The following is a 22,844-nucleotide window of genomic DNA, read 5'->3' on the forward strand; positions in this document are numbered from 1 at the left end:
GCCCCTTAGGTCCCTTTTAAATCTTTCCCCCCACTTAAAACCTACGCCTTGTGGTTTTGGACATCCCTATCATAGGGGAAAGGCCTTGGCTATTTACTCTATCCAAGCCCCTCATGGTTTTATAAATCTCTATAAAGGTCATCCCTCAGCTTCCGATGCTCCAGGGAAAATAACCCCAGCCTATTCAGCCTCTCCCTGTAGCTCAAACCCTCCTACCCTGGCAACATCCTTGTCAATCTTTTCTGAACCCTTTCAAGTTTCACAAAATCTTTGCTAAAGCAGGGAGACAAGAACTGAATGCAGTATTCCAAAAGTGGCCTAACCAATGTCCTGTATAGCTGCAACATGACCTCCCAACTCCTATACTCAAAGCACTGACCAATAAACAATTCTTCATTATCTTATCCACCTGCAACTCCACTTTCAAGGAACTATGAACCTGTATCCTCTTTGTTTGGCAACATTCCCTAGGACCCTACTTTTAAGTGTATATGCCCTGGCCTGATTCCCCTTACCAAAATGCAACACCTCACATTTGTCTAAATTAACCTCCATCTGCCACTCCTTGGCCCATCTGACCACAATCCCATTGTACTCTGATGTAACCTTCTTCACTGTCCACTATACCGCCAATTTTGTTGTCATCTGCAAACTTACAAACCATACCTTATGTGTTCATGTCCAAATTGTTTACATAAATGACAGAAAACAGTGGACCCAGCACCAGAGCAAACCTCAGATCATAAGCCTCCAATCTGAAAAGCAATCCTGCACCACCATGTGCTCTCTCCTACAATTTTGTATCCAAATGGCCAGCTCTCCTGAATTCCATGTGATCTAACCTCGTTAATCAGTCTACCATGTGGAACCTTGTCGAACGCCTCGTTGAAGTCCATATAGACAACGTCCACCACTCTGCCTTCATCAATCTTCTTTGTCACTTCTTCAAAAACTCAATTAAGTTAGTGAGACACGATTTCACCCTTCTTAAATGTTACAAAGATTTCTGGCTCTACCACTCTGACAGGCAGTGAGTTCCAGATTCTCGCCACCCTTCCTCCAGCGCAATCACATCCTTCCTACAGCGTGGTGACTAGAGCCGCAAACAGTTCTCATGTGTGGTGTAACTAATGTTGCATACTGCACCATCATAACCTCCCTGCTCTTGTACTCAGTGCCTCGACTAATAAAGACAAGTATCCTACATGCCTTTATAACTCCCTTATTTACTTGTTGTACTGTCTTCAAGGATATGCACAACGATGTCCCTCTGATCATCTGTACATCCCATCGTCCTACCTTTCCATTGCCTTGTTAGTTCAACAGCAGTCAGGGTGATTAACATGCAGAGAGTTACCAGGCATAGTGAGGGTGTTGCATGATTATTTGGTTAGAAGGGCTATGCAGAGATATAGGAAAAAGGTAGGACACTGGAATTAAGTAATAGAACCAGTGCAGGCTAAGTGTGGCACTTTTTGTGCTGTAGTATTTCTGTGATTTAAGGGGAAGCCAGATAAGAAAGTGGAGGATGGGGAAATGACAGGGATTTGCTGTTGGAGCAGAGAGAGAGGAGGCTGGAGCTGAGTGTTAACATTGCACATTTGCTGATGGATTCTTCCTGTGCTGGAGTTTTGAAGTAATTCTACGACCAGCCCCCACCCCCACCCCTCGATCCCCTATGATGACTGAGGTTGGATCCCCGAAGAGGCAGTGACCACCAAAAATAAGAATCTGATGTGTCAACGGACAGTAACTCCTAGGAGGTGCTTTTCAAATGCAGCTTGAGACCTGCGGTCAGAACAGTAGCCAGTGCCAAGCCCGAAAAGCTGTTGTTGGTGTAATGACTGTCTCACAGCTCCAAGGAGGAGAAAGACATCTTCTGTGAAGTTCATTGGCCTTTCACTCTCAGCTCATTGTTTATCAGAATGATCTATTCGAAACTGATACACTAAAGCTCTGTTATAATTCCACTGTACAAATCTTTGATGTCATCAGGAAGCGAGTCAGCAACTTTGGTGCTCTATTATGGCAAAGGAACAAAACAATTACTTGTCATCTATCCAGAACCTCTAATAACCTCAGGAGAACCCAAAGCACTTCACAGCTGGTGAAATACTCTGAAGTGTTATGACTGTTGTAATGTACGAAAGAAGGCATTCAATCTGTGCAAAGCAAGCTCCCACAAACAGCAGTGTGATGACTCACAGGTTGAAATAACTCCACAAGGGCCAGTATGCCTTTTCAAAAGTCACCTTATAAACAGCCAATGACAATAGCACTGCCTCGTACAGAGTCAGGCACCAGCATGCCAGTAACGCTGACATTTACCTCTTTTATAAGACCATAAGTCATAGGAGCAGAAATTAGGCCATTCGGCCCATCAAGTCTGCTCCGCCATTCAATCATGGCTGATAAGTTCCTCAACCCCATGCTCCTGCTTTGTCCCCGTAACCCTTGATCCCCTTGAACCTATCTATCTCAGTCTTAAATGTACTCAATGACCTGGCCTCCACAGCCTTCTGTGGCAGTGAATTCCATAGATTCACCACTCTCTGGCTGAAGAAGTCTCTCCTTATCTCTGTTCTAAAAGGACTTCCCTCTACTCTAAGGCTGTGCCCTTGCGCCCTGGTCTCTCCTACCAATGGAAACATCTTCCCAACATCCACTTTGTCCAGGCCATTCAGTATTCTGAAAGTTTCAATTAGATCTCCCCCTCTTCCTTCTAAACTCCAATGAGTGTAGTCCCAGAGGCCTCAAATGTTCCTCATATGTTAAGCTTTCCATTCTTGGGACCATTCTCATGAACTTGCTCTGCCAGGGCTCCCTGATTGGACCAGGCTAACAGCCCCAATCAGGGAACTCATATTCTATGAGGTCCAGCTGACTGACCTTTTCTGACAGTTAAATTCTTCACAGTAGAGGCACCTCCACCTGAAAGGGCTTATCTGCGAGACATGCCTCTAACATTAACTCCCTCAGAGCCTCATTGGGAGCGTCGTATTCAGTATTTGTGCTCAGGTCTCTGGGCATGGAAACTCGAGCCAACAACATTCTGGCATAGAGACTGGAGCACTGACCACTAAAACCTTAGCAGGCTGCTGTAACTAAATCCTGGCACAACTTACAACTCTGCCAAAGATTTGGTGCCTGTCGTTCCTAATCGGTGAGTCCATATGTTGTCTGCTGGCAGTCTGCCACCACTGCACCTCATCTGTGTCACTCTGCAGGTGGATTAATATATGTTGGGAGATTTATACTACTTCAGTCGATCAGAGGCCACTTGGGAAGAATTAAAGGATTTTATTACAGGACGCCATGATTGCCTATTAATTTAGCCTCACTGCGTACCAAACATTTCTAGGAATAGAGAAACATTGGAAAAGGAGGCGACATTTCAATCCCTCCAGTCTGTTCTACTATTCAACTAACCCAGGCCTGATCTTAAATCTAGTCCCCACCTTGGCTCTATACGTGCCTTCCTCCACTTGACACAACAGGATATGTATCAAACAGAAACAGAATATTTTCTTCATTCATTCACGGGATGAGAACATCACTGGCCAGGCCAGCATTTATTGCCCATCACTAATTGCCCAGAAGGTAGTTAAGAGTCAACTGTATTGCTGTGGGTCTGGAGTCACATGTAGGCCAGACCAGGTAGGGATGGCAGTTTCCTTCCCTAAAGGACATTTGCAGATTGGTTTTTCCCTGGCAATCCACTCATGGTCATCATTAGGGCAGCACAGTGGCTCAGTGGTTGGCACTGCAGCCTCACAGCGCCAGGGACCCAGGTTCGATTCCAGCCTCGGGTGACTGTCTGTGTGGAGTTTGCACATTCTCCCTGTGTCTGCGTGGGTTTCCTCTGGGTGCTCCAGCTTCCTCCCACAGTCCAAAGATGTGCGCTTCAGGTGGATTGGCCATGCTAAGTTGCCCCATAGTGTTCAGGGGTGAGTCGGTTATAGGGGGATGGGTTTGGGTGGGATGCTTCAAGGGGCGGTGTGGACTTGTTGGGCCAAAGGGTCTGTTTCCACACTGTAGGGAATCTAATCATTATACGCTTAATTTCAGATATTTTATTGAATTGAAATTCCACCACCTGCCATGGCAAGATTTGAACCCAGGTCCCCAAAACATTACCTGGGTCTCTCAATTGACAGTTCAGCAATAATACCACTAATCAGCTGTCTTCCTCAATGGCTCTAAGACTGTCTGCTGTGGTGGAAAGAGTCCAGGATGAGAGAGTATAACCTTATAACCTTGTAGAACTCATTATGTTACAAAAGGTTTGTAATTGTAAATTTCAGTACTGAAATTGATACATATCCTACACTAAAACAAAGACCTGTGGATTTGGAGATCTGAAACAAACAAAAACAGGAATTTCAGGAGAAACTCAGCAGGTCTGGCAGCATCTGTGGAGAGAGAAAACAAAGTTAATGTTTTGAGTCCAGTGACCCTTCTTTAAAACTTCAAGAGTTTATTTCAAGCGGATTGAAATAGTATGTGTCTCTCATCATTAAGACTCACACATTAGATACTTTTCCTATTAATCTTTTGCAACGATGTTATTGCTCATCACTGGAGTAGGAGGGATTTGAGCCTGTGCCTCCTGGTTCAGGAGTAGGGACGCTACCACTATCCGAGACCCAAAGATATTTTCATCAACTTGTTCAGGCATGCTATAATACAACTCTAGAGGAGGTGCTACTTGAACCCAGGCCTCCTGGCCTAAAGGCAGGGACACTATCACTGCACCATACTCTGTTCAGTAAACGGGACCGGAACCAAGGCCTACTTGTAGGATAGGGTATGCATATTATCCGATCTACCACTACCACAGAGTGACAAGAGTCCTGGCTGTAAATGTCTTTCCACTCACATCACAAGTAATGCACAGAAAACAGTTAATCTTTAACTGTCAGTGCCATTTCTCAGATTCTATCCATAAGGCACTTGCGGGCCATAAAATTGCAAAGTGCATTTGAAACATCTCTGGATTGGCAGGCACCTTCCTCCCTTTTCTCTGATTTATGGGCCATCCCAGACTTAGTTCAGTTGCAGGCAGGCATAACAAGCAATTAAGAAGGCAAACGCTTAGTTGGCTTTTGTTACAGAGAGATAACATTTGAAGAATAAAGATGTGCTAGCGCAATGATGGTGAAGCCACACTTGAAATTCTGTGCCCTGTTTTTGGTCTGTTCACCTAATAGAACATAGGATATAGAACATAGAACAATACAGCACAGTACAGGCCCTTTGGCCCATGATGTTGTGCCGACATATTATCCTATTAAGATCGGATAATATGCATACCCTACATTTTACTATTCTCCATGTGCCTGTCCAAGAGTCGCTTAAAAGTCCTTAAAGTATCTGACTCCACTACCACTGCCAGCAGCGTATTCCACGCACCCACCACTGTCTGTGTAAAGAACCTACCTCTGACATCTGTCTTATACCTTCCTCCAATCACCTCAACATTATGCTCCCTAGTAATAGTCATTTCCACCCTGGGAAAATGTCTCTGATTATCTACTCTATCTATACCTCTCAACATCTCGTAAACCTCCACCAAGTCACCTCTCATCCTTCTTCGCTCTAATGAAGAAAGCCCTAGCTCCCTCAACCTTTCCTCATAAGTCCTGCCCTCCATTCCAGGTAGCATCCTGGTAAATCTCCTCTGCACGCTCTCTAAAACTTCCACATCTTTCCTATACTGAGGTGACGAGAACTAAAAACAATATTCCAAGTATGGTCTAACCAGAGTTTTATAAATCACCAGCATAACCTCACAGCTCTTAAACTCATTCCCCTGCCAATGAAAGCCAATACACCATACACCTTCTTTACAACCTTATCAACTTGGGTAGCAACTTTGAGGGATCTATGGACGTGAACCCCATGATCCCTCTGTTCCTCCACACTGCCCAGAATCCTGCCATTAACCCTGTATTCTGCATTCAAATTCAACCTTCCAAAATGAATCACTTCACACTTTTCTGGGTTGAATTCCATCTGCCAATTCTTTGCCCAGCTCTGCATCCTACCAATGCCCCGTTGCAACCTACAACAGCCCTCCATGCTGTCTACAACTCCACCAACCTTCGTGTCATCGGCAAACTTACTAACCCACCCTTCCACTTCCTCCTCCAAGTCATTTATAAAGATCACAAAGAGCAGAGGTCCCAGAGCAAATCCCTGTGGAACATCACTAGTGACCGAGACCCAGGCTGAATACTTTCCCTCCACTACCACCCTCTGTCTTCTATTGGATAGCCGGTTTTGTATCCAGACAGCCAAATTTCCCTGAATCCCATTCCTCCTTACTTTCTGAATAAGCCTTCCACGTGATTATTTGGAAAAACATAGTTTAATTAGAAATGGTCAGCATGGCTTTGTGAGGGGCAGATCATGCCTCACAAGTCTTACTGAATTCTTTGAGGATGTGACAAAACCCATCAATGAAGGTAGAGAAATGGATGCGGTGTATATCAAATGCCTTGCTAAAATCCTTATACACCACATCCAATACTCTACCTTCATTGATGAGTTTTGTCACATCCTCAAAGAATTCACTAAGGCTTGTGAGGCATGATCTGCCCCTCACAAAGCCATGCTGACTATTTCTAATCAAACTATGCTTTTCCAAAAAATCATAAACACTATCTCTCAGAATCCTCTCCAATAATTTGCCCACCACAGAAGTAAAACAGACCAGTCTATAATTTCCTGGGCCATCCCGATTCCCTTTCTTGAACAAGGGAATGACATTTGCCACCCTCTAATCTTCTACTACTACTCCAGTAGACAGTGAGGACGCAAAGATCATCGCCAAAGGGGCAGCAATCCCTTCCCTTGCGTCCCATAGATACCTTGGGTATAAAACGTCTGGCCCAGGGGACTTATCTACCTTAATGATTTTCAAAATTTCTAGCACATCCGCTTTCCTAACATCAACCTGTTTGAGCATATCTGCTTGTTTCATGCTGTCCTCACAAACGTCAAGGTCCCGCCCACTGGTGACTACTGAAGCAAAGTATTCATTAAGGACCTCCCCTACCTCCTCTGACTCGGCGCACAAATTTCCAGCACTACCCCTGATTGGACCTACCCTCACTCTGACCATCCTCTTATTCCTTACATAAGTATAGAAAGCTTTGGGGTTTTCCCTGATACCACCCACCAAGGTTTTCTCACATCCCCTTCTAGCATTTCTAAGTCCATTCTTCAGTTCTTTCCTGGCTACCTTGTAGACCTCTAGAGCCCTGTCCAATCTTGCTTCCTTAAATTAGCATCCTTCGTCCTCTTGACTAGGTGTTCGACATGTCTTGTCATCCAAGGTTCCTTCACCTTACCATCCTTTCCTTGCCTCAATGGGACAAACTCATCCAGTACCATTAGCAACTAATGCTGGAAACAACTTCCATATTTCTATTGTGCATTTCCCTGATAACATCCGATCCCAATTGGTGATCTGTAGTTCTTGCCTAAAAGCATTGTAATTCCCCCTCCCCCTATTAAATGCTTTCCCATACCATCTGCTCCTATCCCTCTCCATGACTATAGTAAAGGTCAGGGAGTTGTGAACACTATCATCAAAATGCTCTCCCACCAAGAAATCTGACACCTGACCTGGTTCGTTGCCAAATAGTGGGTATAAGTTGCCAGAGGGAGTGCAACAAAAGTCCACAAGATGGGGTTTGTACTATAATGAGGAGACTGGAGCTGGTACATTGACTATTTTAGACTATGAATTTTGACAGAGGCTCAACAGCATTGATACTGAGAAAGTGTTTCTCGTGGAAGGGGCATCTAGAACACATTGCAACCCTCTCCAAAAGAAAAGGTTGGCCATTTAAAACTGAAATGAGAAGATATTTCAACATGCAAAGAGGTGTGAATCTTGGGAATCCTGCCAGTGTACTTCAGTCATCAATTGGGGACAGAGATTAGATAGATTCTTGATCCTACTGAGACTGATTCTGGAGCATTGGGCACAGTATTGGACACCTTGCTTGTTTAGGAATGTCAATGCATTGGAGGCAGTTCAGAGAAAGTTTAGCAAACTTATAAATAATACCAAACTAACTTGACCAAACTGAGTTCTGAGGAAGAGTCACTGGACCTGAAATGTTAACTCTGTTTTGTCCTTCACAGATGCTGCCAGACCTGCTGAGTGTTTCCATCAACTTTGTTTTTATTCCTTATTTTATATTTACCAAACTATTTCCTGGTATAGGCTGTGCCTTCTTCTGGGAAAAGGTTGAACAAGGTAGGCCGGATTTTGAAAATTTGCTTGAAGTGTGTATGTTCTCGAGGGGGCTTGAAGAGTGGGTTCTGGACAGAATGCTTCCTCTCCTGGGAGAATCTAGAACTCGGAGACACTGTTTAAAAATCAGATTAAAACAGAAATGAGAACATTGTGATTTTCTCTTGGTCGGGTGAGAATCTTCCGGAAACTGTGGCAGAAGCAGCGCCTTGGAATATTTTTAGAATAGAAGTGGATGGATTTTTGTTGAACAAAAGGTTGAAAGGTTATCAGGAATAGTTAGGAATGCGGATTGAGATTGCAATGAGGTCAGCCATGATCTTATTGAATGGTGTTAGCATGAGTAAGGCCTACTCCTGCTACAAATATTTGTATGGCACTTAAGGGATGTTGCAGGAATGGAGTTGAGGTAGAAAGGTAGCCATGATTTGGGGGTAACAGGTTTGAGGGGCTGAAGGACTTGCTCCTGCCTCTGTTTCTTCTATTCCTAAACTTGTAGTGAGTCTTAAACACATAGTGACCTGTCATTTGCTTTGATATTCTCCTAAGCAAGCCACAGTGAAAGCCACAAGAGTATTTCATGGTCTTCATCAACATGAAAACTTGCTTCCTCCATTGTGCATTGAATCCCATTCCTGCATTAAAATCCCTTCAATCACGTTTTCTCCTCTGACACAGCCATGCAATGGCCCCCATCAAATTCAGAAGGTGCAAAACATGTGCCTGGGACCACAACAAACTGCCCCTCCTTGTCGTTCTTGACCATCAGCAGCCAGTCACATGTTTATCCACATTATTATCCTTTCATCGTCTAGCAGCATGGGGCTGGTTCCATCTCAAACCTTCATCTTTACTGAAAAAGTTTCCTGTAATGTTCCGTTCTTGCCCCTGCACCACTGTGTTCCACCAAGGATCTATCCCTAGCTCCCTCCTGTTGCTGACCTCCATCCTTTCCCCTCAGCAACATCATCTGAAACAGGTCAGTCAAGTCCCACATGTACACTGACTTAAGATCTAAGAGCAGGATTAGGCCATTCAGCCCCTCGGGCCTGCTCCACCATTTCATATGGTCATGGCTGATTTCATCTCTGCCTCAAGTCCACTTTCCTGTTCTCCATAACACTTCAATCTGTTGCTAATTAAAAACCTGTCTACTTCCTCCTTATATTTATTCAGTATCTTGGCATCCACCACCCTCTGACGGAGTGAATTCCACAGACAGCGACCAGTTACAGTATAACACAACTTCTCTTCACCACCAGAGGTTGAATTCTCTCCCACAGAAATCTGTCAGAGCCAGTTTGTTAGATATATTCAAGAGATGGATGGAGCCCATATGGCTAAAGGGATCAAGGGTTATGGGGAGAAAGTGGGAATGGGATGCTACAATTGCAATATCAGCCATGATCCTATTGAATGGTGGTGCAGGCTGGAAGGGCCGAATGGCCTTTTCCTGCACCTATTTTCCATGATTCTACTTTCGTCTGAAATCCGGTCTTGGATGAAGCAAAGTTTCCTTCAAATATTAGAAAAGCCATTGTCTTACGACAAAATCCATTCTCTGCGTACCAAGTCCAGTCCATTCTCTGGCATCTGTTTAAAACTGGACCAGCTTGTTCACAGCCTCAGTACCGTTTTTGACCCAAGGTGAGTTTGTGACCACATATCCACATCAGTTTCCACCTCCATCATATCACCTGACTGCCTCCCACTTCACTGAAACCCTATCCTACCTCTATATTCGACTGTTCCAATGCGCTCTTAGCTAACCCCCTATCTTTTACCTTTTCTAAACTCAAGCTCATTCTAACCTCTGCTGGCCATGTCCTAAGTCACACCAAGTCCCATTTACCATATTAACCTTTGTCATAGACTCACGCAGCACATTTGGCCCATCAAGTCCACATCAACCTATCTACACTGACCCCACTTTCCAGCACTTGGCCCATTTCCTTGAATGTTATGACATTTCAAGAGCCTACTTATCCATGTCCTTTATTGAGGATTCCTACCTCTCCTACTCTCCTTTGTGGTCACTGACATGTTCTGGTTCCTACTTCTATAGCACTTCATTGCGGACTTAGATTCCCTGTCCTGTCCTTTCACTCACCCTTCGCTATCTATCACCGTCTCCACACAAACTCTGTCATCCTTCAAGCATGGCCACTTGTGATTGTCCAACCTTCTCCTGCTCACATTATTGGCAGCTGTGCCTTTATTTCAATCTATTGTAAGTTCTGGAATCTCTCCTTAAACCTCTCCGATTGTCCACCTAACCCAATCTCCTCTTTTACCTCCTTAACACTTGCCCCTGCCCAGCTATTCGTCATATATTCTCAAGTCTCTTCCTTTGCCTCGGTGTTAGATTCGGTGTGATAACTCAGTGTTTGTTAAGTCGTTGGAAGGGATTCTGAGAGACAGGATTTACATGTATTTGGAAAGGCAAGAACTGATTAGGGATAGTCAACATGGCTTTGTGCATGGGAGATCATGTGTCACTAATTCAATTGTGTCATAAGAGGACTTAACGAAAAAGATTGATGATGGCAGGGCAGAAGGCATTGTCTACGTGGACTTTAGTAAAGCCTTTGACAAGGTTTCACATGGTAGACTGGTTAACAAGGTTAGATTAGGAATCCAGGGAGAACTAGCCATTTGGATATAAAATTGCCTTGAAGGTAGGAGACAGAGGATGGTGATGGAGGGTTGTTTCTCAAACCGGAGGCTTGTGGCCAGTGGTGTGCTGCAAGCATCGATGCTGGGTCCACTGCTTTATGCCATTTAGAAAATGATTTGGATGTGAGTACAGGAAGAATGTTGAGTAAGTTTGCAGATAATAACAAAATTGGTGATGTAGTGGAGAGTGAAAAAGCCTACCTCAGAGTACACGACAACCTTGAACAGATGGGCTGATAGACTAAGGAGTGGCAGATGAAGTTTAATTTAGATACATGCGAGGTGTTGCATTTTGGTAAGGGACATTAGGGCAGGAAGTATATAGTTAATGGTAGGGTCCTATGGAGTGTTGCCAAAGAGACCTTTGGATTTAGGTTCATAATTCCTTGAAAGTGGAGTTGCTGGCAGACAGGATAGTGAAAAAGGTATATAGTATGTTTGCCTTTATTGGTCAGTGCATTGAATATAGGAGTTGGGACATGATGTTATCACTGTACAGGATATTGGTTAGGCCACATTTGGAATTCTGTATTCAATTCTAGCCTCCCTGCTATAGGAAGACTGTTATCAAACTTGAAAGGGTTCACACAATATTTAACAGGATGTTACCAGAGTTAGAGGGGTTGAGCTACAGGAAGAAGCTGAACAGGCTGGAGCTATTTTCCCTGGAGCGTCAGAGGCTGAGGAGTGACCTTATAGACGTTTATAAAATCATGAGAAGTATGGATAGGGTGAATAGACAAGGTCTTTTCTCCAGGGTATGGGAGTCCAGAACTACGTTTAAATTAGGTAGGGAAAAAACTGTAAAAGGGACCTCAGGGGCAACTTTTTCATGAGAGGATGATGCATGTATGGAATGAGCTGCCAGAGGAAGTGGTGGAGGCTGGTACAATTGCAACATTTAAAAGGTATCTGCATGGGTATGTGAACAGGAAGGTTGAGAGGGATATGGGCCAAATGCTGGCGAATAGGACTAGATTAATTTAGAATATCTGGGTCAGCATGGACAGATTGGACTGAGGGGTCTGTTTCCATACTGTATGACTTCATACTCACCTTGTGAAGCACCTTATGGTGTTTAACCACCTTAAAGTTTCAATATCACGACTAGTTACCATTGTTTCTATTTGGTCAATGGAGATTGCCTGCCCTCCCCTCTTCAGATGTTCTAATGAAAGGGCATCACTCGTCTGTTCAGATTCATCTTGACCTGCTGAGTATTTGCAACAAATTCAGATTTTATTTGGCACTGTCTCTGTCCTGGGGCTGTATGACTGAGACTGTGCAGAGGCAGTTTACTTGTATCTAACCCCATGCTGTCCCTGTCCTGGGAGTGTTTGATGGGGGACAGTGTAGGGGCAGTTTTACTCTGTATCTAACCTAATGCTGTCCCAATCCTGGGAGTGTTTGATGGGAGTGTTTGACGGGGGACAGTTTTACTCTGCATCTAATCCCGTGTTGTCCCTATCCTGGGAGTATTTGACGGTAGACAGTGTAGAGGAGTCTTTACTCTGTACCCAAACCCATGCTGTCCCTGTCCTGGGAGTGTTTGACTGTGACAAGGAAAGTTACATAATTCAAAATCTAAGTTTGAAAGAAAGCAGCAGCTGAGTTGACAGTTTGACATTTCACAGGGTTAAGGTCAGAGGTAAGTAGCTCCTGCAACATCAGATCCCGTCACAGGTGTCTGACCCCACCTTTGAATAAGGAAAAACATACTATGGCTCTTCGCATCCCTGCTAATCCTTCCCCGAGTGGAAAGTCCCAGCGGAACCAATAAAGACACAGGTGCCTGCTGTTAATTTTCTACTAGGACTTTATTTAGATTTAATCAATGTGGCAACTCTGGTTTATTTGCGGTGTGCAACTTACAGACTGAAGCCACATTTAATCACATTTGCCCTTTAGTAAGCACTGTGTTTGTCACATCAAGTAAATGAACACTCTAACACTGGCCTCAAGATTAATGAGGCTGGAGGAGACTGTTCGCCCTCTATAACTCTCTCACTCGGTTTTCTGCTAACTCACTTTCCCTGCATGTTTTATTTTAAGGAATGCTGCTTCATTAAAAGGGTTAATGCAGTGACATTAAATTTCTAATCTCTTTCCTTCTGAAGGATGCAAAAGAAAAGGTTTACCTCTTCACAGCCGGAACATTGCACGGTACAGCCACCAAAGTTGTTTCCGATTTCCTGTTGTAATGCGAGAATCACTGCAGCTAGTTGTGCAAATCATGGCTCTGCAAATGGAGATGAGGTAAAGCACCCGGCCTTCTGTGTTAGATTTGGGTCTTCTGGACCGAGCGAGAGATATTGACCAAGTCACCAGGGAGAACTCTCTGGCCTTTATTTGAGGAGAGGCCATGTGCTCTCCCAGATGGGCCTCCATTTAACAATGCACCTGAATGAAGCTGACGGGAGCAAATGTTCTGTTGTTCATCCCTTTGCATCCAAATGGCTGTCTTGGGCCTACAAGTGGACAAGAGACCAATGAATAAGGACAACGCCCTCTTTTGCTTTGAGTTAAACAAAAAGACCAAATATTGCTTCACAGTAACGGGAAGAGGTCATTCAATCTCTGGAGCCTGCTCTCCCTATTCAATCAAGATTATAACAATCTCCAACTTAACTCAATTTACCTGCCTTGGTTTCAAATCAATTGATATCATTCCCCAACAAAAATCCTTTCATCTCTTGTGGCTCCTTCCCTTTTCCTTTCCCAAGTGGGACCTGCAGTTGAAATGTCAGAATCTTTCAAGGGACTTCAAATGGTTTCACTGTTAATTTATTCCTTTCAACTTATAAAATTTAATGATTAGTGTCATTAAACAGAGTCTTGGAAACTGCCTAGCGTCCTTCACATGAGAATAAGAGACAGAAAGAGAGGGGATAGAGAATCCTTGCAGTCTTCAGGCTGTGTAAGGAACAGGAAGATGTTGCTCGCTAATTTGTGTTCACCTTACACAACTCAACAAGGCAGTAGTGACGGAAATGCACCCCAGGTCCACAGGAGACAAGACTTTAGAGCTTTTGCAAAACCAATGGCAGATAGTGGATTCAAACAAATACCATTGGCATGCAATCAAGATACCTTAACACGTTTGTCACTCCTTTCAAAAGGTTTTTTTAAGAGATTGCTGTTTGGAATTATAGCCACTAACTCAAACATTGTACATGGTCTTCACTGAGTCATAGTCATGTAGCATGAGAACAGGCCCTTCAGTCCAATCTATTTGAAACAACCAGGTATCACAATCTGACCTAGTCCCATTTGCAAACATTTGGTCCATATCCTTCTAAACCCTTCCTATTCATGTACCCATCCAGATGCCTTTTAAACATTGTAATTGTACCAGCCTCCACCACTTCCTCTGGCAGCTCATTCCGCACACGCACCACCCTTAAGCCGGGAAAGGTACCCATCAGGTCTTTTTTAAGTCTTTCCCCTCTTACCTTAAGTCTGGTTTTGGACTCCCCTACCCTCGGAAAAGACAATGGTTGTTTGTCTTATCCAAGCCTCTCATGATTTAATAACCTCCATAAGGTCATCCCTTCAGCCTCCGCTGCTCCAGGGAAAAAGCACCTGCCCATTTAGCCTCTCCCTTTGGCTTAAACCTTCCAATCTCAGAAACATCCTTGTAAATCTTTTCTGCACCCTCTCAAGTTTAGCAGCATCCAATCTATCAAAGTGCAGCCAGATTGTACTCAGTACTCCAAAAGTGGCCTCACCAATGTCCTTAAAGACCGCAACATGATGTCCCAACTCCTAGGGTCAATGCACTGACCTGCTTCTGAGAAAAGGCATTCAGTGTAGCCATGAGAAATGGTGGAAAAGCACAATCAGAAAATTAAAGTGGTTGCAGGAAGAAGGCTCACACTTAATGACAAGTCTGAATTCTCCAAAGAATTAAACTTTTTGTGGGAGAGTGAGCAAGTTGTCAACAGTGAAGGTATAAGGCGTTGCTGCTCAGAAGAGGTAACTGCCTGATTCTAGCTGTTGAGCTCAAGCATCTAAATTCCTCTTTCTAGGTGAGGCGCGGGCCTCGACAGCGAAACACACGCTAACCCACCAGGAGCTCCATAAGACCATAAGACATAGGAGTGGGAGTAAGGCCATTCGGCCCATCGAGCCCACTCTGCCATTTAAATCATGGCTGATGGGCATTTCAACTCCACTTCCCTGCACTCTCCCTGTAGCCCTTGATTCCTTGTGAGATCAAGAATTTGTCGGTCTCCGCCTTGAAGACATTTAACGTCCTGGCCTCCACTGCGCTCCGTGGCAATGAATTTCACAGGCCCACCACACTCTGGCTAAAGAAATGTATCCTCATTTCCATTCTAAATTTACCCCCTCTAATTCTAAGGCTGTGCCAACAGGTCCTAGTCTCCCCGCCGAACGGGAACAACTTCCCAGCGTCCACCCTTTCTAAGCCATGCATTATCTTGTAAGTTTCTATTAGATCTCTCCTCAACCTTCTAATGAATACAATCCCAGGATCCTTAGCCATTCATCATACGTTGAACCTACCATTCCAGGGATCATCCGTGTGAATCTCCGCTAGACATGCTCCAGCGCCAGTATGTCCTTCCTGAGGCATGAGGCCCAAAATTGGACACAGTAAAGCTCATGTGGCACATTAGCGGTTTCCCTAACTCTGAATTGGGAGGACTGGGTTCGAATACCAACATGCTCCAGGGGTGACTAATAACATCTCAGAACAGGTTGATGAGGAAAATATCCACTCTGGACCACATTAAATCCCTAAAGAACCCACAGATGTAGAAAGTATGGATGGCGGCACACACAAGAATTTGAGTTGATTGGTAAATCTAAATCACCCCACAGAGGTGTCTCCCTGATGTTCTGGACCAATACTCATCCTTCACCCAGTATTATTAAAACTGATTGCCAAGTCATTATCTCATTGCTGTTTGGGGGATCTTCCTATAAAATGCTGCCTTGCATCTCAACAGCAACTACATAGTATGAAGTTTGTAATTGGCTGGAAAGCATCTTGGGACATGAAAGATGCACGTTCTTTATTTAGTTTCAAACATAACCAGAATAAATGTCTTGGGTCATATCTCCATGCCAACATGTTTGCATACAAAACAATAGCAACTGAAGATTATGTAATAATTCATTCAGTGCAGAGCACTGGTGAGATGATCTACAGAGCAGAAAAAGATGTCGTGTAAAGGTCGTATCAGTTATTTCAGACAATATTTGCCACAGGAGCATCAGGATTTATCCCTGTCTCTCTAACAGCTTGAGACAGGATTTGAAAGGGTTATTTGGACACTTGCTTTAAATGCTTACGCGTTTGAGGTGAGGAGGGAGTATGAGGTTCAAATTTAAGATTTTTGTTTTATTCATTCAGGGGATGAGAGTGTCACTAGCTAGGCCCAGCATTTATTGCCCATTCCTAAATGCTGTGGGTCTGGAGTCACATGTAGGCCAGACCAGAGAATGATGGCAGTTTCCTTTTCTGAAGGTCATCAGTGAACCAGGTGGGATTTTCCCGACAATTGACAATGGGTTCACAATCATCATTAGACTCTTAATTCTATTAATTTAAATTGAACTGAAATTCCACCACCTGCCATGATGGGATTCAAACCCGTGTCCCCAGACTATTATCTGGGTTTTTGGATAAAAGCCCAGCAATAATACCACTAGGCCATCACCTCCCCTTTTATTCTCTACCTCTCCACCTACTCAGCTCCACATTGCCACCAGATTGTGGTTACAAACACTATTCTATTCTCCACTCACAGAAGGTGGGCATCGTTGGCTGTGCCAGCATTTATTGCCCATTCCTAGTTGCCCCTTGAGAAGGTGATGGTGATCTGCCTTCCTGAACCGCTGCAGCCCACCTGCTGTAAGTTGGCCACAATGCCCCCAGGGAGAGAATTCCAGGATTGTGACCCAGCAACCCTAAAGGAACGGCGATATATTTCCAAGTCAGGATGGTGAGGCCAATGTAAGGGGAGTTTGCAGGTGGTATTGTTCCAATGTATCTGCTGTGCTTGTCCTTCTAGATGGTAGTGTTCATGAGTTTGGAGCCTTAGTGAGTCTCTACAATGTACCTTGTAGATCTACTACTGAGCTTCGCTGGTGGAGGGAGCAGATGTTTGTGGTTGTGGTGCCAATCAAGCGAGCTGCGTAATCCTGAGGCTAGACAAAGGGAGTGATAAAAGGAAAAGGCAGTGGAAAATTAAAATTATAGATTTAGATTTCAGTAGCTGGGAGCAGGCTCAGTTGGTTGATTGAATGGCCCTTTGCTGCGTTCTGTGCCCTAAGGGATCTAATGATATTTCATCAAAGGGATATGGCCTTGCTCAAAATGCTGGGCTGGATGTCAAGAGTCATCCTTTCAAAGTTCTTCATTGTACATGCATTGCTTCGAGACATTTCCTGACAACATGCTGTAGAACTGCTCAGATGACTTAGTACTCGTACCTCTGAGACCAACTCCATCTGGGCTTTCAAAGGGTATGGTACAAGGGGCTCATGTGTACTACTTCAAAGAAGATCAGAGGGTCTCTCCTTGAGTAGCTGGTCAAGATTAATCCCTCAAACAACATCACTGAGAAGAAATAAAAATGATCTGGTTATTATCATATAACTTTTTGTGGGAACCTGCTGTGCCAAATTGGCAGGAACTCTTAGGTTTGAGCTATTAAGAAAGGCTGGGATTTTTTTTCACTGCAGTGTAGGATGTTGAGAGGTGGCTTGAAGTAAATAAAATAATGAGAGGTATAGATAGAGATAGTGGTAGTTGTCTTTTCCAAAGGGTGGGGAATTTCAAAATTAGCGGGCACGTTTTTAAGGTGAGGGAGACTTAAAAAAAACGTAGGGGCAAATTTTTTATACAGGGGGTGGTTCACATGTGGAATGAACTTCCTGAAGAAGTAGTGGATATGGGTACAATTACAACATTTAAAAAAACATTTGGGTAAGTATATGATTGAGAAAGGTTTAAGGGATCATGGGCCAAGTGCAGACAGGTGGGATTAGTTTAGTTTGGGATTATGTTGGGCATATTCTGGTTGGACCAAAGGGTCTATTTTCATGCTGTATGACTCTATGACAATGGTGAGTGTGTGTTTAAAAAGTTACATTATTGGTTATATAGTGCTTCTGATCTTGATGTGTGAAGGCTGCTATAGAAACACAAGTGCTTTATTCTTTCTAACACATTCTTCCTAACTCTCAAACTAAAAAATAAACCACAAAGACTTGCTCAATCAAAATCCTACTGTGTTATTTCAAAGCTCTGGGCTCTAGCTGTGCTCGAATTATGGGGTCCTCAGTCTTCTCTTTCTTGTGTGCCATCACACATCCTCTCTGACCAGTCTCTAACAAACACAATGAAAGTTCACCAGCGTGTCATTAGTGTATTTCAAACCAAAAACAGAAGATTGCTAGAGCCACACAGCTTGCCCACTGGCATCTGTAGAGAGAATGTGAAGTTAATATTGCAAGTCTCAAAACATTAACTCTTGTTCCTCTTTCCACACATGCTACCAGTCCTGCTGAGTTTCCCCAGTAATGTCTGGTATTGTTTCTGATCTCCAGCATCTACAGTTCTTTGTTTTCTTTGAGTGAATTTCAAATGGTGGGAAGTTATTAACAGCATGCTGTTTCTGCAGAAAATATTCATAGAAAGGTGAAGATAAAATTTACTTGACAATCCTCCCCCATCAACAGATTCTCAAATGGGTCATTTGAGGGTTTATTACTTTCATTTCTTCACTGCTGTCTTCCCAAAATCTTCACTTGTGATCTGCTTTATTCATTAATTTGCCTGCCTGTTTTGAGGGTCTTTGGGTGTTCCATTTGGCCACATTGCAGCCCTGGACTGATATTAATAGGAGCTTTTTATCATTTTCACTGAATGAGTGCTCATTAAACCCTGTTAAATAATAAATTTCTTTCAACAGCCATTCTTCTCCACTATATAAAGAAACACAAATGAACGGGAGTGTCATTTTTTTAATCTGTTTTTAATGAACTGTCCTGCTGTCTCTTGAACCAAAACAAGAAAGGGAAGGAGACGGAGAGAGGGAACAAATAGTTGCATTTGTGTAGTGCCTTTCACAGCCTTAGAACATCCCAAAGTGCTTGACAGTCAATGAGAATGTATGATGTTTATTCATGGTGGTAATACAGTAACATTGCAGCCAATTTGCATACGGCAAACATTAATCTGATTTTGTGATATTGGTTGAGGGATAAATATTTGAAACAAGTTATTGGGGAAGACTCCCCTAAGCTTCAACAAAACAATGGCCATGAGATCTTTTACATCCACCTGAGAGAAGATGCAGGGCCTCAGTTTAATGTCTCTTCAGAAAGGCAGGATCTCCAACAGTGCAGCCCTCTTCAGTGCTGATCCTCCGACATTGCAATACTCACTCTGGAAAGATGTTCAAAAGGGCAGCCATCCCTCAGCATTGACCCTTCAACTGTGTAGCATTACCTCAGTAATGATCCTCAAACAGTGCAGAATCCCCTCAATACTGACCCTCCGACAGTGTGGCACTCCCTAAATACTGACCCTCCGACAGTGCGACACCCCCTCAGCACTGACCCTCTGACAGCGCAGTGTTCCCTCAGTACTGACCCTCCAACAGTGGGGCACTCCATCAGTACTGACCCTCCAACAGCGCAATTCTCCCTCAGTACTGACCCTACGACAATGCGGCACTCCCTCAGTACTGACCCTTCAATAGTGCAGCACTCCCTCAGTGCTGACCCTTCAACTGTGTAGCATTACCTCAGTCCTGACAATCCAACAATGCAGTACTCACTCAGTACTGACCCTCCGATAGTGCGGCACCCCCTCAGCACTGACCCTCCGACAGTGCGGCACCCCCTCAGCACTGACCCTCCGACAGTGCGGCACCCCCTCAGCACTGACCCTCCGACAGTGCGGCACTCCCTCAGTACTGACCCTCCGACAGTGCGGCACTCCCTCAGGACTGACTGACAGTACAGAGCTCCCTCAGTACTGACCCTCCAACAGTGTGGCACTCCTTCAGTTCTGATTGCCCAACAGTGCGGCACTCCCTCAGCACTGACCCTCAGGCAGTGCCCACTCCCTCGGCACTGACCCTCCGACAGTGCGGCACTCCCTCAGCACTGACTCTCTGACAGTACAGCGCTCCCTCAGCACTGACCCTCTAAGATGGAAGAGAAAGAGAAGGGAAGAACTAAAGAAATAAAATAAAAAAATATAGGGTAGAAAGACTGGGATGAGGGAGGGGATAAAAAGAGAGCTGGAATTAAAAAAGAGTGAGGAAGAAGAAAGAGGGCAGGAAGCGAAGAAACGAAAAGGAAAGGGGAAAGTTGAAGGGAAGAGTGAGATGAAGCGAAAGAGAAGAAAATGGCAAGTCATTGTCAAGAATTTGAAGCAAGGTTTCCAAGTGAAGGGACAGCGATGAACTTTCTAGGGTGTGGGGGTTGAAATGGTGGCATGCTGTATTGCGACAGTGAGGCCAGGAAAGATAAGAACAGACTGGCATCTCTGCCTTAGCTGCCTGGCCCTCGGTTATGTACTACAAACGCAGCTTTCAAGTTCACAGCCACATTCCCCGGCAGAGTGAGTAATGATGCTGTAATGATATTGGTCTCTGAGCAGCATTTCAATGAGGCAGCAGCAGTGGCTTGCCGCTGCAGTCTTGCTGCACTCCCGCACTACATCACTGCTGTCACCAAGGTCTATTTCCCTGCAGATAAATGGTGACTGGATCTGGTGTTTCAAAGCCTCGAACACAGCCGTACGGAAAGAAAAATAAAGCTGAAGCACCGTATAAATCTGGTAGGGCCTCAGTTAAAGCAGCCAGTGAAGGCCAGGAAATTATTTTTAACAAGTGCTTCGATTGAGAGCCTTAACAAATAGCCCAAAGCTTTGATCTTGCCATAAAATGTGTTCACAAAGTTTCTACAAGCTAACGGAGAGAGATGAAATTACCGTGAATAAGACGTATCCAGTTGATCAATGTAACAATACGTCCTTGACCAATTGCAAGTTCTCAGTAGCATCATGTGACTGCAGTGGATTTTACACCTCGCACCAAGTTGACCAATCAACATGGGACAGTTGTATGGTATGACTAATTTAGCAACAACCCCACTCATAGATCAAAAACGGGGCAGTGAATCACCGAGAGAGAGGAAAGAAACAACAGATGCAAAACATGGGGCAAATATTTCAGGGTCCCTTTGTGTCCTGATTGTTGATCGTTCTCTTGCTCCCCTTACAGCATTTTCACAGTAAGATGGAATTCACATCCTGGCCACGTGTCGTAATGTGTAAAATGAAAGGAAGACTTGCATTTATATAGCACCTATTCGCAATCTCAGGACATTCCCTGAAAGCACATGGCAGCCAATAATGTGTATTTTTTGCCCCAAAATGCAGCCAATTCACACACCATCGCATCCCAAAAATGCATTGTTGAGATGACAACCAGATGGTCTGTTTTGGGGTACAATTGATGGGTGAATATTGGTCAAGTCACTAAAGAATACCTTCCCTGCAGTTTCAAATAGCACAGGTCAGATGGACCAAATGGCCTCTTTCCATGCTGTGTCCATCTCTGCTTCTCTGATCCTGTGTGGTCAATGCATGAGCTTCAACTAATACAACATGCAGGAATCCAGGGTTAGTAGTGACATAAGTCATTACGGTTCACCTTAGCCCATCTTTGTCCAGTCTGGAAGAAGATTCAGTGTACAAAGACACACAACCACCTTATCTATAGATTGGTTCTGAGCAAATCTTCAACTCTTCTCCCATCAGTTTGAAACCAGACAAGGAGATAGCTTGTCTGTCGCAAGGAGGGATGGAGGACACACTGCAAGATTGACAAGCTCATATGATTATAGAGTCATAGAGTCATGCAACACAGAAACAGATCTTTGTTCCAACCTGTCCATGCCAACCAAGTTTCCCCAACTAAGCTAGTCCCATTTGTTCGCATTTGGCCCATATCCCTCTAAACCTTTCCTATTCATGTACCTGTCCAAATGTCTTTCAAATGTTGGAATTTTACCTGCATCTACGGCTTCCTCTGACAGTCATTTCACTTTCCAACCACCGTCTGTATGAAAATGTTGCCCCTTCTAAATCTTCCTCCTCTCACCTTAAACCTATGCTCCATCATTCAAGAAGATCAAGTATTATAGGAAGGATATAGAGTCATGCAGCACAGAAACAGACCCTTTGATCCAACCAGTCCGTGCCGAACATAATCCCAAACTAAATTAGCCCCACCAGCCTGCTCTTGGCTCATAATCCCCTCAAGCAAGTGCAGATGCAATTTACAGGAACAGTTCCAGGAATGAGAAACATCAGTGATGAGGATAGATTGAAGAAGTTGGGACTGCTATCCTTGGGGTGAAGAAGACTAAGAGGAGATTGGATAGAGCATTTCAAAATCATGACCAGGGCTGGGCAGAGTAGATAGGGAGAAACAGTTCCCACTGGAAATAGAAACAAGAATGAGAGGTCATAGATTTAAAGCGATTTGTAAAAGAAGCAAGGGTGGCAAGGGTGAAGTGAGGGAAAACTTTGTCAAAGCCTAGGTTTTGGACTCCCCTACCCTAGGAAAAAGATCTTTGCTATTCACCTTATCAATGACCCTCATGGTTTTATAAATGTCTATAAGGTTAGTTTGCAATTGGAAGAGTTGACCAAGGTTGACCAACTTTGCAATTGTGCTCAGAAACCAGTGACAGAGCATCTTCCTTAGCTATCTGACTAAGTAACCAGCTGGGCCACTTCAGTAGGCAGCTAAGAATCAACCATTGTTAAAATACCACTTTAAGTGAGAACATGATAGTGAACAAGAATGCAGAACATCCCCCAAGAAGCCCCTCTCAGTCTAGG

The 22,844-nt window shown here is 44.1% G+C and overlaps 1 long non-coding RNA gene across 1 annotated transcript in view; it reads right to left on the bottom strand.

Moving 5' to 3' along the window:
- Positions 1 to 20,982, bottom strand: part of LOC125447319 (uncharacterized) — a 47,245-nt gene extending 26,263 nt beyond the window's left edge. Inside the window, exons 1-2 of the long non-coding RNA XR_007246536.1 lie at positions 20,925 to 20,982; positions 13,084 to 13,413 (exon numbers count right to left, since the gene is read on the bottom strand). This is a non-coding gene — a long non-coding RNA (uncharacterized LOC125447319). The remainder of the gene's footprint in view (positions 1 to 13,083; positions 13,414 to 20,924) is intronic.
- Between the last annotated feature and the right edge of the window lie 1,862 nt (positions 20,983 to 22,844).

The sequence above is a fragment of the Stegostoma tigrinum genome, chromosome 38 (genome assembly GCF_030684315.1).
Source record: "Stegostoma tigrinum isolate sSteTig4 chromosome 38, sSteTig4.hap1, whole genome shotgun sequence".
In the NCBI taxonomy this organism is placed as follows: domain Eukaryota; kingdom Metazoa; phylum Chordata; class Chondrichthyes; order Orectolobiformes; family Stegostomatidae; genus Stegostoma; species Stegostoma tigrinum.